General features: G+C 30.8%; 1 protein-coding gene across 2 annotated transcripts in view; it reads right to left on the bottom strand.

Annotated features, from left to right (window-relative positions):
* The window catches only part of LOC113514256 (putative fatty acyl-CoA reductase CG5065), a 106,887-nt gene that overhangs the window by 15,378 nt on the left and 73,602 nt on the right, over positions 1 to 17,907 (bottom strand). The window contains exon 1 of one of the 2 annotated variants that reach the window (XM_026898293.3): positions 1,653 to 1,796. The exons of the other annotated variant lie outside the window; for it this stretch is intronic. The gene's annotated coding sequence lies outside the window, so the exon portion shown is untranslated. Of the gene's footprint in view, positions 1 to 1,652; positions 1,797 to 17,907 lie in introns of those variants that run through there. 2 annotated transcript variants of the gene reach the window in all.

Here is a 17,907-nt window from a genome sequence, read left to right as displayed (position 1 = left end):
AACATTAGAGGTTGTAATTAAATTATGTTTTATAAAAAAAAATCGATTTTAGTTATGATAATACCAGTAAATTATATTTAAAAACTAAAATACTTAACCGATTTTGATGAAATTCCTATAGGATTAATCTGTATATGCTTTTAGATTCAATATGATCCAATGGATAAAAATCCATATTAATTGTACAACTGTCGGAATTATAAATAAAAAAAAATACGACGTAATTGAGATCCTTCTTTTTAAAATTGATTGATAAATAAAAAAAAGTACTGTATTGAAATAGGTCTTTTTGCCAGATAGTTACGATGTTGCGGACAGATATAAAGTTAAAACTATTATATAGTTTTATTTATTTACAAGATTGCACAAAAAAGTGTGTACTCATAATACTTTTAAGGCTTCACGTATATATGTTAGTTTCTTTATTCCATCATAACTGACAGATGCCTGAACAAATTTGGATGCATGGAGTTAGAATCATTAAATCATTCCGGTGACACTATAATTTATTTTTGAATAGTTAGTTTTTAACAGGACACATGTGTTTTTAATTTCTTCTCTTTCTTTTGATAAATAAAAATTAACAAACTGCGAATCGAGCTCATATTATTATTATTTAATTTTAAATGTGACTTGTATTTAGATATACTTTTACAATTTTATAAATTATATACGAGTATAATAGGTGATAACCAATAATATAACATATTTATTCTTTTTACCTTATATAAAAATATATTTTGATGTTTTAAGGATTTTTTTTTATATTCTGATAATTATAAGAATATATTAATGATATGCATATAATAATAGATAATAAAATATAATCAGTAATTATGTTAAGCATTATGTAAATTAAATACATAACATTTGGTTATATAAAAATTGAAATAGATACCTGCCATCTAATGGTTTTTTGCACATTTTATTGTAATTTTGTTCACAAATATATATGTATATGTATGTATATTATTTTTTTATTTTGACGTGAAAAGTAGAAATAATTAATTTTATATCTGAATGATAAACTTTATACCGCACCCTTCAAATTATCTCATTTTACATATATTTTTTAAAGTTTTTAAAATTTAAACGCTTGCTGATTGTATAGCTCGGGTTGAAAGTATAAAATTATATATCTATGAACAGAAATAAAAAATAAATTAAAATTGTACATTACATGAATTGAAAATTTATGGACTGAATTAGTTTACACTAAAAAAAACTAAATGTATGCTGAATTAGTATACAATTAGTTTTTAGAGAAAGAAAAAGAATTTATTTTTACAGAACAACGACGAATAAGTCTGAAAGTTTTAACTATGTATATATAATAATATGAACAAATTTGAAACATCTTTTCATACAAAAAAATACAATATTAACAGAAATACGGACAAAACGGTCTGTAAATACTAAAGAAAAATTATTTTCTTGTATCGAATGATGTATTAATAATAATAATAATTAATAAACGAATAATGTAATCGAATTCATTATATTTATGGACAAATATTTATGGGTAAAAAAGAGGAACACAATATAGTAAAAATCCCATGTTCTAATTTATCTATATTACATTTCATATCCGAAGGAATACATTTTTAAATTATTATTTTTATATTATATGAAATAAAAAAAATATAACTCACCCTTAATATTGGGAAACAACCAGCACCCGCGCGGTAAAAAAAAAAAACAAATATAAAATATCACTGTATCATTTTTTTGCACCGTCGCGCTCACAGTCTGTCCAGTATAACGGCTTGGCTTTCACTGATATTAAGTTCACGTAATAGGGTTCTGTAATACTTTGGAAACATACGATCGGATATTATACGCTACGCCGTTAAAATGTGAGTTGTAGGAAGGAACATTACGGTTTTCTTTAAATGTCGAGTCTACTACAAGGTAAAACCTTATAATAAAACCTAAATGTGAAAATTTGTAATAATGTTTGATAGTTTCTCAATCACACTTAAAGGCTTAAACTTAGGCTCATTTGTATACAGAACTCTATTGAAAATCATAAAATCATAACCGAAATTATTTTAATATATAAATTATAATTATATATAGATTCTATTTATAATTATAATTATATATGTAGATACTAAAAATACATACATATAAGAATAGGTGCTTAAACCAAGAATATAATGTTTTTACTAGAAAATGATAATCGAAGAGCAGTTACGCTTCCTAATAACTTGGCTCATGATTGGTTTATTTTTTTATGCCAATAATGAGAAATAAACTTATGGCAATTAACTTTCACTGCTTAATTGTGAACATTAATAAGATGTGAAAGCCAAACAATATAAAGAAAAATACTAAGAAAAAATTGACAATTCATGTTTATCGTTTGTATTTTAAAGTCGGAAGTCGCGACGTGTCCTCGCGAAATATTCAATCGTATATTACAAACGCTTATGCATAGATGGATAAACAGTTTGAGGGCTTTTTCAACAATTATGTCACATTGACCCTACTTGAGTAATCGCGGTACAATCCGCCATAGCCGTGAATATTGACATGAGTTGTGTCAAATGATAGGAACTGATGAAACATCAATATATTGGCCGAGATTTGTAATGGTCACATTGTTTACATAATACTGATTTACTAATGGAATGGAAATTTAAATATCTACTCACTAGCTGAATTCTATGGCTTTGCCCACGTGAATCAGTACGTAAAGTATGTGCTAAGTTAAGATATAACCTATCCGTATACCAAATTTCATTCAAATCCGTTCGGTAGTTTTTACATGAAAGAGTAACGAATATCCATCCATTCATCCTTACAAACTGTCGCATTTATAATAATAACACAATTAAATTAACAGAATTACTTCCGTAGCGGGGTGGTAAGCATTTTATTACTTTGTTGCGGGTTTGAATCTCGGTTGGTACTATTAATTTAATTATTACTAGGAAACGAAATTTTCTGAGTGACGTTTGGGTGTCCTGGGTTATTCCATCAGATATTTGTGCAACATGGAAATACCATACAACCAGATAGAAATTAGTAGTCGCCTATGAACAGTATATTCAGTCACAAATTACACTGTGGTGGTAAAATAAAATCCTCCAGCGTATTGCCAACCCTGCCGAGGTTTTCCCAAGAGACTACAGCACGGGGTTCTTCAAAAGGGTAAAGAGGTTTCTTCAGGGTCAGCAACGCGCGCGTAATACCTCTGGTATTGCAGGCGTTCATAAGCTACTGTAACTGCTTACCATCAGGTGGGCCATATGCTTGTTTGCCACCTCAGTGGTATAAAAAAAATTCACTACGATAAGACTTATTAAATTCTTTAAAAATCTTATAAATATAATCTCCTTTCTCAGCAAGACATAAAACCGCCCTTTTTAGCTGAATAAGGCATTTAATAAATTCGTCGTATTGTATTTGCGTTCGTTTGCCAATAAAGTAACAAATGTGTATTGGAACATGAATTCTGACTCAATTTACGCGATTGCATCGATATATTGTGTATTAATTGTATGTAACGCAAATACATTTGGTACGGGTTGAACGACCCACTTAGTGTAGCCGGTAAAAGTCGCAAAGTTTCACAGGGTCGCGGATTCGATCCTTATATAGATATTGGAATAAAAAGAAGGCGTAAGTACGCGTACTATAATCTAAGTGTAATTATTTGAATCATGATCATTTGTATGCGATAATGCAACTTTTATTCGTCTCTTAAAGTATTAAAAAGAACAAGCCGTAATAAAAATAAACATAAACAAGTACATTTGGCTGAGCAAAATGAAATCTACTTTAATTGTTAATACACGTACAGCGATAAACGCTCGTCTTTTGTATTAGGTACGTTTGTTTCGTAAAAACATTACATATAAAATATATTAATTTAGAATGAAGCGGGTGTGTGAAATTATTTACAAGTGGAATTAATTTGTTCCACAAAAATAAATCAGCAACGGCTCACGAATTATTTGATTACAATTATTTTTTTAACTATTATTATTTATTACACTCAGGTTATAGAGTGAGCTTCCTGCCGAGGTTTTCCCAAGAGACTACAGCACGTTTGTTCTTCAAAAGGGGGCTAAAGAGGTTTCTTCAGGGTCGGCAATGCGCGCGTTATACCTCTGGTATTGCAGGCGTTCATAGGCTACGGTAACCGCTTACCATCAGGTGGGTCGTATGCGTGTTTGCCACCTCAGTGGTATAAAAAAAGTTTGTTTAATTCCACTACCATTAGTATGCATGTAACTGCCAACACTCGAAGATTCACCACCACTATTACTATAAGAAATTCCACAACTATATTAGCTATCAATTTCCTATTGTCATTTTGTTCACGCAGGTTTTGCGTCGTCTCTAAATGTTCGGCACTTAATTTTGAGTGCCGAATATTTAACACTAAGCTCTGTGCAGTTATCTAATAATTTGTCTAAATCCTCGTTGCTATAATTAAAGTAATGACTTCAAATATAACAAAAACATATGTATTTTTTAAAATGAACTTAACTCTGCATCTTTTCCTTGTTCTTATATTGTTATGCATTACGTATAGCGACACAGGGAAATGCAATAAACAAAATAATTATTTTGCATCACTGAAGTAAAATTACGCGGAACTCGTATACAGGTTGCTGCCCACGTCACTACATCTCCCTTCAAAATTTCAAGTTTTGTACGTTGTAATTTTTTATTAAATCCCATTCATGTTATATATGTGAAAGTTTGTAAAGATGTTTTTATGTTTGTACTCAATCATGTTTAAACAGTTAAACAGACTGAATGAAATATGACGGATATGTTTTATTTTAACTTAACTCATAGTGAATAATAATAAAATGACTGTCTGTGATATTGATATACGCTGGCGGAACATCATATCATTATAAACTAACCATGATGGTTTCCCCGAGCGTATGGTGTGTAGGTCAACCTGACAGGATATATTTTCAGCAATAGGGTCACTTGTTTCCATTCTCCTCTATGTCTGTTGCATAGTTCATAAGCTTACAGCTGTAATAAATTAATAACTAACTATAAATGATAACAATAAGCTAATAAGAAGCTACCACATATATGTAATTAACGAAAATTGAATTACAGTCTAGATAATTAAAAAAATTGGGATTATATATATATGTTATGTATTTATCTCGCAACTTTCCTTATATGTATTAATATAAAAAGTATTACCAAGTTCATAGAAATCATGAACACGAACGGCTGAACTTGATTGAGCAACACAATCTTTACAAACTTTCACATTTGAAATATTAGCAGGATAGGAGTTTGCCAAGTTATATAATATTAGCAGTTCACAGCGCTTTCAACAGCTTTGAACCCATTGTCTCCCATTATCATGGAAAACAATTTCTATACATAGTTAAATAAAAATTTTAATTTTTAAGATTACCAGAGGGAGACGTTGTACAAAAGTCGTTTGCTTGAGCACCTCTGTCCCATTCATGTTTCTACCGTGAAGCAGTTGTGTTTGCATGGCTGTGTTTCGGTTTGTAGAATGGGATATGGCAGTGAATTTACAGGGTATAGAGGAATGATACCTTGATCCTCAGGAATGGCAACTCATGGGGGGTATCATGGACGAAACAGTATACTCTGTTATGTTCTTGGTACTGTTCATGTCTACAGGCGATGGTTACCACTTTCCATCAGGTAAGTCGTCAGCTTGTTTGCCATTCTATGTTATTATGCATAAAAAAAGGAAATATATATATTTTTTAGGATTATAATTTTTAGGATTATTTAACTTAAATATAATTTTAAGGGTTCTAGTAGCGAACTGAACATTTTCATTGTAGAAACATGGGTTGAAAAACAACACAAATTTGAGCCCCTCATACCAACACAGCACGTCTATCTTTTAAATTAGAATAGAAAAAATATACATACAATCCAATGATTAAAATAATTATTATCATGTTTTATACCCGTAAATTTAAACAATATAATAGTTTTATACAGTCATTACTTTTTCAAATTATATCTTTCTCTAATAATAATGTAATATAAAGTTGGTATAAGAAAATAATAGACTGTTTTAGGGTTCTGTTATTTAAAATATAGAAATGGAATTTTTATTATATTTTGTCAATTAGAGGACATTGATGTCCGTATGTCTGTCAATCCATTCGACAAGATTCGATGTCCCTAGATTGATTGAAGGTATGTATTATGTTGGAATTTTAAATGATAAATGTATTAAGTAGACACATGCTCGCATCTGAGGTATGTGTTCCTACTCCTTACTCCTACTACTGTAAGCGCTCTCTAGTGAACGCTCTCTAGTGGTAAAATCTTCTTCATTATCGGATTATCGGAGAGCCTCAGATGTAACTTTAACTCTACGACGACTTTATATGCCTTCCAAAATACGAACACTTTTAAATTAAGTAAAGATATTTTTTTACATTTACTCGTACATTAATGTATTTTAACACATATAAACTTATAATTTAATAATAATTGGTGAAATTTCTTTTTGTTTACCTACATTATTAAGATAAACTTGTATAAAGTTTTTTACTTGTCGGTACACCTATTTGTCAAACTGTCAGTTATCTATCAGTCAGCTGTCAGTCATTCAATTAATCAGTGTTAGAGATTTATAATATACTTTGATAAATATTGTACAGAACCCCCAAATTATGAACGCCTCGCATTGTACCTTTTTTATTTGCATCAATCAGTTTCGTAACATTGAACCAGTTAGTATGTGCGGCCTTGAGTACTTACTTTCTCCATTAACCAATTTGTTTCAGCGAATACAGAAACTTGTACTGGAAGAATACTTATAAAGGTTTTGACTTTTTGCGGTTGCATTTCAGTTTCGTCATAATATGGTACAATGACATTTGTATCAAAAAATAAAAAAGACAGCGTTAAAAAAACTGGTGTTGCCTTAATTGTGATTAATGACTAAAACAGGAGTACAGTACATTTTAGCGATTGTAGAAAGAATCAAGAAAATCGGGATAGATTTTTCTACCTTTATTTATTTAGAGCCAATTCAATGTAGATTCTTCCGCTTAATGACAAAGATCTTGAATGTCGAATAATTCCACCCTTTTAACCAGAACATGTACAGCTGTGCGAATTCAATAGCTTGGCTGTGATCTCTTTTGAGGAGAAAATGCCTGAGGTATGACTTCAAATAAGGCAAGACTCACATGATTTGATACTATTAACTCAAAATGGACTAAGATTATTTATAACTAACGAACTAGCTAATTAAAGTACTAAAGTCTGAGATAAATTTCCATAGAACATATATATATAGGGCATATATTTATTAAATGATAAATAATATAGTAAATTGCAAAAGTTTGCAATTTACCTTATTACCTTTTTACGTAAAACTTACTATTCCGATCTGAATTAAATTTAGTACAAAGCTAAGTTACATTCTACCTTAGTATATAGGATTTATACTGATTCATGCCGGTGAAACGGCGGAAATATTTAAATATGTTTATTATTTCCTGCACATACGTAAAAAACAGAATAAAATAATATGAGTAATTAAAAGAATGAAGGTTAGGACACAGGACTTAAGACATGACTGCGTATGTCTTAAATATTGACCTACGAAAAGGTCGTCATATCTTAGACCATAGTATGAATTGCCCAAGTGATTTTTACGGATTTTTTAGCCAATTAAGCCTCAATATTTTTGAGAATTGTTCCAAATCAACCGAATAGCTCGCTATTAACAAGGAGTTTATCTCCGTATCTTAGAACCTAGATAGTCGCGTACAGCGCGGTTTCAGAGACATTTCCTCCCGCGAACGCTCAGGTTACGAAACGACGTCTCTGTCGAGGCTTTTTCAAGAGACTAAAGTATGGGATTCTTAAAAAAAAAGGTTTCTTAAATCTAGGCAACGGGTGCGTATTAACCCCGGTATTGCAGGCGTTTATAGGTTACTGTAACTGCTTATCATCAGGTGGGCCGTACACTTGTTTGCTACCTCAGTTGTATAAAAAAAATATTACTCCATTTAAAACGTATACGAATTACTTTAAATTGTAGTGTGAACAGCTTTACTATAAAAAAAAATCCGCAGGTATGCCACATCATGTTGCAAGTTGGTGTGAAACACCTAAACACTAATGGTTGCTTTGCCTAAGAGAAAAAATTGATTATAATATACACATGCATTGTAAATACCGACTTCTAAGTGGAATTGCACTAATACTTCAGGCCTCATTAACAATTATATTGTTGGCAATCATTTTATTACAGTGAGTGCACAATGACTACATTGAATTTGGTATTTACTGTATTATAAAAAGTATACAAGTTAGTACTCCTACTGTTGGGAAATTACAACGGGCGATGGAAGTTTTTTGAGTCCGTGAACGGTTGCAACACCAGAAGCATCAATTGCGCGTTGTGGACCCTAAAGATGACGGTCTTTCGTCACAGTAATATAAACTACCGAATAGTTATTTTACCTTTCAATCCAGTAGGTACACAGCATGCAACTAAGCTGTTTAACAGCAAAAAATAGGTAAGATGAGGATATTTTATGCATAGTCTGTCGCTGGTAACGAAGAGAACTTGTGCTAGTTTACGCCCTAAAATTTATTTTAAATGTCCTTTGCGACTCCTTGGTGCATATAATTTAATAATGTAGCAAAATAGAAGTCTATTCTGACAATTATTTTTTTAGATAGTCTAACTTTAAAAAATATATACTGGTTAACAAATCTCGTGTCCTTCATAAAATGTATCCACGAACAGCTATAGATTTTCAGACAATCGCGATACCGTATTTTGGAAAGTACTGTTGGGTTTTTTACCGGTTATGATTATTTCCTGTAACTTGTAAATGTTTTTGATATAATTAATAATTAATCCCATATAACAGCTATTTAATAAGTAAAAATATAGATAGAATGAACATATCTAGGTATAAACTTTTAGACTTTCGCGTAGCATGGTTTAAAGGCATTTACTGGTGTAACTTATTTTCGCATATGGGGTCAGCTAAGTCGTTGCACGTCGACCTATCGGGACCTTTTGTGTTTCACCCTGCTTTCATACCATCATTTCATAGATCCTATGTGTTATTTTAACAATATCCTGCAGTTTAAGATATCTGTAGTGCCCTGGCTCTGGATAAGCTGTTCCCAGTAGACTCATACGCATATTTGCCAACGAATCGCAGTTGCACATACTGGTATAACTTGGTTGTAACGTCGAGATAACGTAAGCGAATTTATCACATAATTCCCGTTTCTTATAAAACATAAATTCATAATTATCATTAACATAAATTATCGAGGATCACCAACCCAGATTGAGCATATTGTATAATTTTAGTATCGAAATACCTATCGCATTTCTAAAACAACGCGGTGATCCGGATCTTGCAACAAGGTTAATGATTTTGTGCTTTCACGTAACATGCGTTTGACCTGCTTCTAGTTTGATGTATGGACACGTGATTTATTCTGTAACATCGTTCTGTGTAATAGGTCATATGCCTTCGGGGTGCAATGCTCCGACTTAGGTTTTCCCCAAAGTTGCTAATATAGTATAGCGTAATATTATATTAGCTGTGGTGTAGGGAGCTAACGGCCTCATTGCTGATAATACCCTATAATAGCGATCGGCAAGCAGTAGGCTGCGGGTCGTAAGAGGCCTGCGGCCCACACCCTTGTGGCCCGTTTTGTAAATAACAGCCTTATAAACCTAAATTTTAAGTTTATAAGACTTTCATGTACAAAACTACTTAAACAATATATATATATATATATATATATATATATATATATATATATATATATATATATATATATATATATATATATATATATATATATATATATATATAATAAGTATAATTGTCTTCTTTGAAATTCTCGTGTAAATTTATAATTGTTTGTCCTCATTTTTCAAACAAATGTTTTAGCGTCTTTATTACCACTTATACTATAATATCTATCTCTACATGATATAGGAATTAATTATCGAAATTATGGATAGGTGCGGCCCGCCTAGATTTAATTTTTTTTTGTCACTAAGTGGACTTTTACTTCCAAAAAGTTGCCGACTCCTGCCCTATAAGATTAACCTCCACGCGATACCCTTGAAACCATCACAGTTAATTCCTGTTAAATTCATTATGATGAGCATACTGACCTGAATTCATCGTCACCTATCATTCATCACTGATCTCTTGCAAGTGTAAACTAATGCCAGTATTTACTATTATATTTAATTTTCATTTATTAAAAAAGGCGCCGATTTGCGAAAAGAGTTTTTTTCATTGTTTATATAAATCTTAAACAAGTGCCATAAAATATACATATAATGTTGTTAGGTTTGAAATTTTTATCTTCTGTAAAGTAATATTTATAGAAACTGGCATAGAATTTTCCTTTCAGTCATTAACTGTCTTTCCACATATGGGGAATTTTGCTAGTAGTTGCCACGCTTTGCAGGCGGGTTGATAACCGCAGTTAGACTTTTATAAATTATTTAAGAACTAGCGGTCCGTCCCAACTTCGCACGGGTGGACATTTTTACATTTTAAAAAGTGGCCATTAAGTCTGTACACGCGACGGAAGCTTAAAAATGGAGTAATTTCTTCCGTTTTCCTAACATTTCCCTTCACTGCTCTGCTCCTATTGATCGTAGCGTGATGAAAAGTATACTATAACCTGCCCAGGAGTATGAAGAATAATTGTACCATGTTTCGTTAAAATCCGTCGAGTAGTTTTTGTTTCTATAACAAACATACAGACAGACAGACAAAAATTTTACTGATTGCATTTTTGGCATCAGTATCGATCACTAATCACCCCCTGATAGTTATTTTGGAAATATATTTCATGTACAGAATTGACCTCTCTACAGATTTATTATAAGTATAGAAGATAACGCTGTTGTCCACTATTCTAACATTAAGTTCACTTAATTACCTTTTACGACAGGAAGCTGTGGCCTGTTTTATGGTAGGACCACATGACCAGAACATGTCATAGAATGCTGTAGTTTAATTGTTGTTAAAGAAAAAAAAGTTAGAAGCGCGCCAAAAATGAAACTTGGCAATAACACAAAATTAACGCCTCTCTAACATTTGTATACACTTCCGTGCAAATGACAAACACTAGCCATGTTATTTTATTTTTATTGTTTTACTTACCTTTTAAATTATTTGACAATGTAGCAAAATATATAAATAATATTAATAAATGCTTATGTTATAAACATAGGCAATTATTCAATTCATTTTAAAACATACTATTTTTTCTATAACACAAATAAAAAAAGTATTTTTTTTTAAATACAACTCGTGTTAATAGTTTCGGTAAATTTATTAAATTTATATACAAAATCTCTTAAAATAACTGTAATTATATCATCATAATCAATCCATATCATAATCATCATTGTAATGCATCGTGACGTCATAAATATCTGACGAGGCGTGGAAATACGTTTCGGTTTGGTAGCCAACGCAATACCTGATACAAGATACACAATACCTTACTACCTCGAATTAATAAAACATCATATGGGGTGTCATTGGCAGCACAGTATACTGTCAGATGTTCTTTGTACTGTTCGTATGTACAGTGAGTGTTACCACCAACACTTAAGCAACCAGCTTGTTAGCCATTTCCAGTAGCGTAATAAACTCACTCGTGTAAAGATACGGGAAACAAGTTTGGTATAACGAAATCTCTTATATATCTACAATATTTTGCAAATATTGTAGTTAACTAGGAAACGTGCGTAGACAGTATTAGTGGAGGGCGGTGAAAGTAGACGTGCTTCATTACGCCGTGCTAGTGGCATGCACCATCGTAATATCGATATCGATAGTTTATATTTAGGCGGTCTATGAATTTTTATGTTGTAAATGTTGTATTTGATATATACCTAATATGTGTAATAATAATAAGGCTTGGATACTTGTTTTATTCTATACATAGGGTCGAAAACTTTTTTGTTCTTGTTTTTCTTTTGTTATTGTTGTTTTTACTGATTATTTCTGCTTTTTACATATTGTTTTGCGCATGTTTGTATATTAAATTACTCTAAATGTTATTTTATGATTTTGATGGACCGGGCTAGGTGATGAGGTGCTAATAGAAAATGAAAGTTTCTGCTCCTGCATGAACTTTAAGCTGAATTGTTATCCTTTTTCATTTACATAACATTGACCGATTTCAACTACATTTTTACCATATATATAATTTTTTTTTTAAAATGTAAACTGTTTTTTTTAATTTTTATAATCGTTATTACTTGCAGTCTAAGTATATGTTAGTATTTTGGATTATTAAAATAAATTCATTAATTCATATAAATATTTGGGACTTATTTGTTCTCTTAAAATTTTATACATATTTCTATTTACACATAAATGTGACTGAGACTAATGTATGTATACAATTTATATTCCACATAAACTCAATTCCACTAACCAAGATATTAGATTTCTACGAATTCTTTCTGATTTCGTTTTACATTTCGTATTTTTCATGATTTCCGTTCAAGTAATTTGGGGAAACGTCAAGTTTCATAAATATATACACATATTAATGTATAATGTACTTAGAGCATTATACATATTAATGAATAATGCTTTAAGTTTTATATTATACAAATTGTACATTAAAACATACTGTAGATATTCTGAATAAATAAATATACATAGCTATGTTTCGGATTATTAAATACTTATTCCCTTTTGTTTCATACAGCAAAAATTAAATTAATATTATATTCAAGTAAATTAGTATATCAATGCATTGGGTGGGCAATGCAATGCATTGTCAATGCATACGAATATCGATATGAATGTTCCAATCACTTCAAAATGTCTGAAGTAATATCGATGAAATAACGATTTTATCACAAAAATGCTTTTGTACCAATAATATTATGATGTTGCCGAATTATAGTTATATGTAATGACATAGTATATTAATATCGATAAAAGTCCACTTTGTTTTATTTAGAAATTTAAGTAAAGACACTTAAATATTTATTTTCCCCTCATTTACTTTATTTCTACGAATACTTTCACAGACATTTTCTTTATGTAAAAAACATGTTTATCAAAATTCAGATATACATATGGCTCAAATATATAATAAATATTTTCTTATATAAATATTTTTTTATTGAATAATAAAATAGATTTATTAATTATTAACCGTTACTTTGTCTAAATATATGTATATTCTCGTACACAAACAAAACTATGTATTTCTATGTATAATATTTTATCGATATCTATTATATCTTACGATAGTTGGACTATCGATACGTATGAAGTACATCACTGTCGTATAGACCGGTTGCAGTTATGCACGAATATGTAGGCAGAGTTACATCATCAAAGAACCGTGCCATCGCGAACAGTTCATATTGATTGGTTCATATTAGAAAACCTGATTTGTTGAGGTTGTCATGGGTTTTATTTTAGGGTTCCGTGTCTTTGAATGTTCATTTATTAATTCAAAAAATTTTGAAAAACAAATGGTTTTTTCAGCAAAATTTTCTTCAAAATAATTTTAAATCATTATTACAAACATGCCTTTTATTAATACGTTGTCTTTTAGCTATTATTTATGTATTTAAGTATTATTTAATATATGCTGCGTAATATTTTTAATCAAATAAAAATTAATTTTTATATTAATAAAAAATATTAAGTTCTGTTACTCACAATTTGTTAAGACAGCCATACTTAATATTATAAATAGCATAAGTATGTAAGTGAGTTTATTTGTAACCTCTTAGCGCCTTAATTGCTCAATCAATTAGTATGCATGAAACATATCGGGTGAACATATGCTATTTCCTATCTTGTCCAATCATCAATTACTCTCGATGATGAGGATGAAGTCGCAGGTAAAAATTATAATAATAATAAAAAAATTGTTAAAATTTAATAAAGTTAAAAAGAATTCCATCTTTATTTTTAAATCTTTTTCCTGCTGATGTAATTTTGTCACCAATTTGTTTTCCGATACAGTTATGAGATTGGTATATTTCTGACAAAAACTCAATTATTTAAAATCTCTCTTCAGTCGTACACTCTTGACAGAGTGGTCGTGATTTTTACAATGACAGTGGATCATCGATGAGGCTCTCCTTCGCGATTAAGGTCCTCGCAATATATCTACTTCTGTTCACCGCTGAGCGAGAGCATTCCACATTAGACTACTGTGTGGCCGTTTTAATGAGATCAAATTTAAAATAGCCTTTTAAAATTATAAATTTACATTTTGAGATGCTATAAAGTTGAAATTGCACATCGTAATCATGTGCTTGTTTAGCTTGCAGTGTCCAGTGAGAGTCCTTGTTAATACACACATATTATTATTACCCATAAGTCTATATATAGTTCAACAATAAATATTAATTATAAAAAATGACGTTAAATTCTTTTTTACGGCTTGAATTGACACGACGAGGTTGATAGAGACGTATATATCAATTCGAACCTGACTCTCAACTGATTATATATACAAATAAAAAAGTTCTTATATACTTAATTAAAAAAAAAGAAATTAAGATAAAAATGATAGGACGGCCAATTAAAACAATACGTGCAGTACTAAATTAAAAATTGTTAAATCTGTTAATAAACAATTTTTTTAATAGCGCTGTTCGCATGAACATAGACATGGAATGAAATGAAATGAAATAATATTTACTTGCTGTGAATGTAGTACATAATGGGATGGAATTAATGATAATAAGTAGGTTGCACATTCAGCCAGTTTGGCATGCAACATTTTTATACATAATTTATAATTACCTATCTATTATTTGGCATTTATTTATCAATTAACGGTTCAGTATATTTCTAAGGTTTTATTCATTGCAATAGGTGCATTAACAAATTAATAAGTCGACAATTTTATTATGTCATTTAATTAACATTTAATGTTTAATAGAATAAAAACATTTATTACTTAGTCAATCAGATATGACTCCATATATTCATAAAATTCAGTGTAGTTGTACATAGATGATATATTATTTTAAATGGCTCAGTTAAATCATTATTAATATTATACCTCTAAAGTATTTATTAGCCAGTATTTATAGATGATCCAGTATTTTTTTTTATGTCGGAATAAATTATAATTGTCAAATTGGATCAAACAATACATATTTACAAAATTTCATTAATATATATATATATATATATATATATATATATATACACATCAATATCGTCCAAGAAGATTTTAAATTTTCTCAATTTACTAAAATAAAAATATAAATAACATTCAACATGTATATATTTTTGAAAAGCCCATTTAACAGACTACACTTCAAAATAAAATAAAGTTATATTTTTTGCATAATTTAAGTTTTATTTAAGTAAAGACAAAAAATGGTAAAATTAAAGATGAATGTTTTTTACAAGAAAAAAGAAAAGTTAAGTGTTCAAGTTTTTTAAAATGATACAAAAATTAGAAGTCAGTAAAATCACCCATGACATTTATAACGGTTCTGCAGCATTTTTTTATGTTTTGAATCAAGTGATCAGTCTTGCTGTGGAATATTGTCCCAGGTCCTGCTTAGATGCAAAAAATTTTGCTCTTTAGTGGCAATATTTGCAGGAAAATCCTTCAGAGCCCTTCTTTGGAGCATGTCCCACGTGTGCTCTATGGGGTTTAAGTCTGGTGATTGCGCAGGCCAGCTTAAGACCGACGCATCGTGCTCTTGCAGCCAGATGGTCACGACTCACGCTGTGTGCGGGCGGGCGTTGTCTTGCATGAGTCGTGTGTCGTGAATTCTTGGCACATTTGTAGTCTATGGGGACGGACAATTGGTATTAGCACCTAGTTACGATATTTTTCAGCGGTCATGGTGTTTTGATCCAAACGAGGTCTCTTCATCCATCGACACGAATTCCCGCCTAAATCCGCAAATAATTGTCCCGCCACGGTAAGGATAGACTTCCCGAGGGGGTCGCAAACTCATACACACGTACTCGTATCCACGTACTCTTCGTGAATCAGGATGGAAACCAAATCGGGACTCATCAGTAAACAGTACTACAGACCACTTTATATCCTCCCAGAGCAAATGTTCACGGGCCCACTGTAATATTCGTCCACGATTTCCTCGGCGCAGCGCTGGAGTACAAAGCGGTCTGCGAGCATGCAAGTTAGCATCATGTAGTCTTCTCACTCACAAGCAACTGGTGCTCTGACTGGAGCCTTTGAATGAAACTGCATGGCCGTAACATTTGGTTGCATTCTCGCGGCAACTTGCAAAAAGCGGTCTTGCCAGTGAGTGGTAATGCGCCTCCCGCCAGGGTGTCTTTCAGTCACTGCACCAGTAGCAAGATAACGTACGACCATAATATTGATATCACATTTTGTTTTGTTCCAATCGCCTCAGCAACCGTCCGTTGATTAACTCCCGTTTGGAGCATGCCTATTGCCCGTAACACTCTTCTCTTGTTAAATGACAACGCGGCATGATGAAAGCAGTCGCATAAATTCCGAATCAAACACTATCTTGCTTTAAAATATTACTTTGACAAAAAGATTTAAAAAAACTATGATAGATAAATTGAAACATCCGAATTTCACCTTACTAATGCCGCGCAAATCAATTGTTTTTAGTTATTTTTTCAAATTCAAATTTAGAATCGTTAAAAAAGACCTATAAAATAAGATATCTTAAAAAACGGCCAGTATTTTTAGAATTTTAAAACTTTATATAAAATATCCGTAGTCGGTGTTGAGGTGTGCATAATCTTTAATTCTATAGATTAAAAACGCAAGGTGATAGTTCAATAACTGACCAACATTACAGATGAGGTTTCACCGATCTTATTCGTTTTTCCACCTATTCGACCTTTTACCAAAGATTATTTATTAGATACTATGTATTCTCATTTCATAAGCGCTAAAAAATACATAGTGTATTTGCGTAAATAATTCCACTGATTTGGATGAAGCTATAAGCATGTAAAATAAAAAGTACCAAAAACAAAATAAAGAAATAAATAAAAAAAATAAAAAACATTAAAACTATTAAGTCTGTCAAATAAAGTTACTTTTTTAAATAAAAAAAAAACTACTTTCAGTTGTAATATTTATATAATAAAAATAATATTTGCTAAAATAATTTTGGTGAAATTTTCTATGACATTTTGAAAAAAAGATTATCAGTATGACAGACCCTTTATAAACTAGAAAAAGTAAAAGAAAGTTAAACTTGACATTTCTTTGAGTGCTTATAAAATTAATTCAATTTCTAACCGGTAATACTAGGGGGGAAAGAGATTGTTAGTAATGGAGACTGAGAATCCCATTGTTAGCAATATACCCAACCAGGTCGACCTCCTCGCGGTTCTCCCTGGAAACTATCATGGTTAATTCATCATGGTGGGCTAACTGGCCTGTTTTCATTCTCATCTAACACTTTTCACTGGTGCTCCGCCAGCGTATCCCGTTACCGCAGGCGGGGTTACCATACCATTTTCACCCATCAAAAAAAAACCAGTAATACTAAACTAAACTGGCCCATAAAAATCATATAATATTTAAAAAGTTAAAAGAAATTTTAGATCAGTGAAAACATTCTTTTATGCACTTATTAACATTGTTATTTTTTGTAAACAATTTAGTATCGGTGATTTCAAAATTTTTCTTATATTTATTGTTAATATCTATATATAATTATATTATTACTATATATTATTTTTAAATGGGTAATCGCCATCTATCGCTCTATAATGAATTCAATTATTTAGCTGCATATTTCGAATGCTTGTATAGTTGTGTTAGTACTATTAGTATAAGTCAGTTAATATAGATGGCAGCACGACTTTACTATTCAGAATGGCAATGATGTTTAATAAATTTATTACATCAGTTTATTTATATATCATACTTATG

This window comes from Galleria mellonella, unplaced genomic scaffold (genome assembly GCF_026898425.1).
Source record: "Galleria mellonella isolate WM207_F2 unplaced genomic scaffold, CSIRO_AGI_GalMel_v1 utg172, whole genome shotgun sequence".
Lineage (NCBI taxonomy): Eukaryota > Metazoa > Arthropoda > Insecta > Lepidoptera > Pyralidae > Galleria > Galleria mellonella.
Note: the sequence above shows the minus strand (reverse complement) of the source record. Positions and strands in the feature narration are given on the sequence as shown.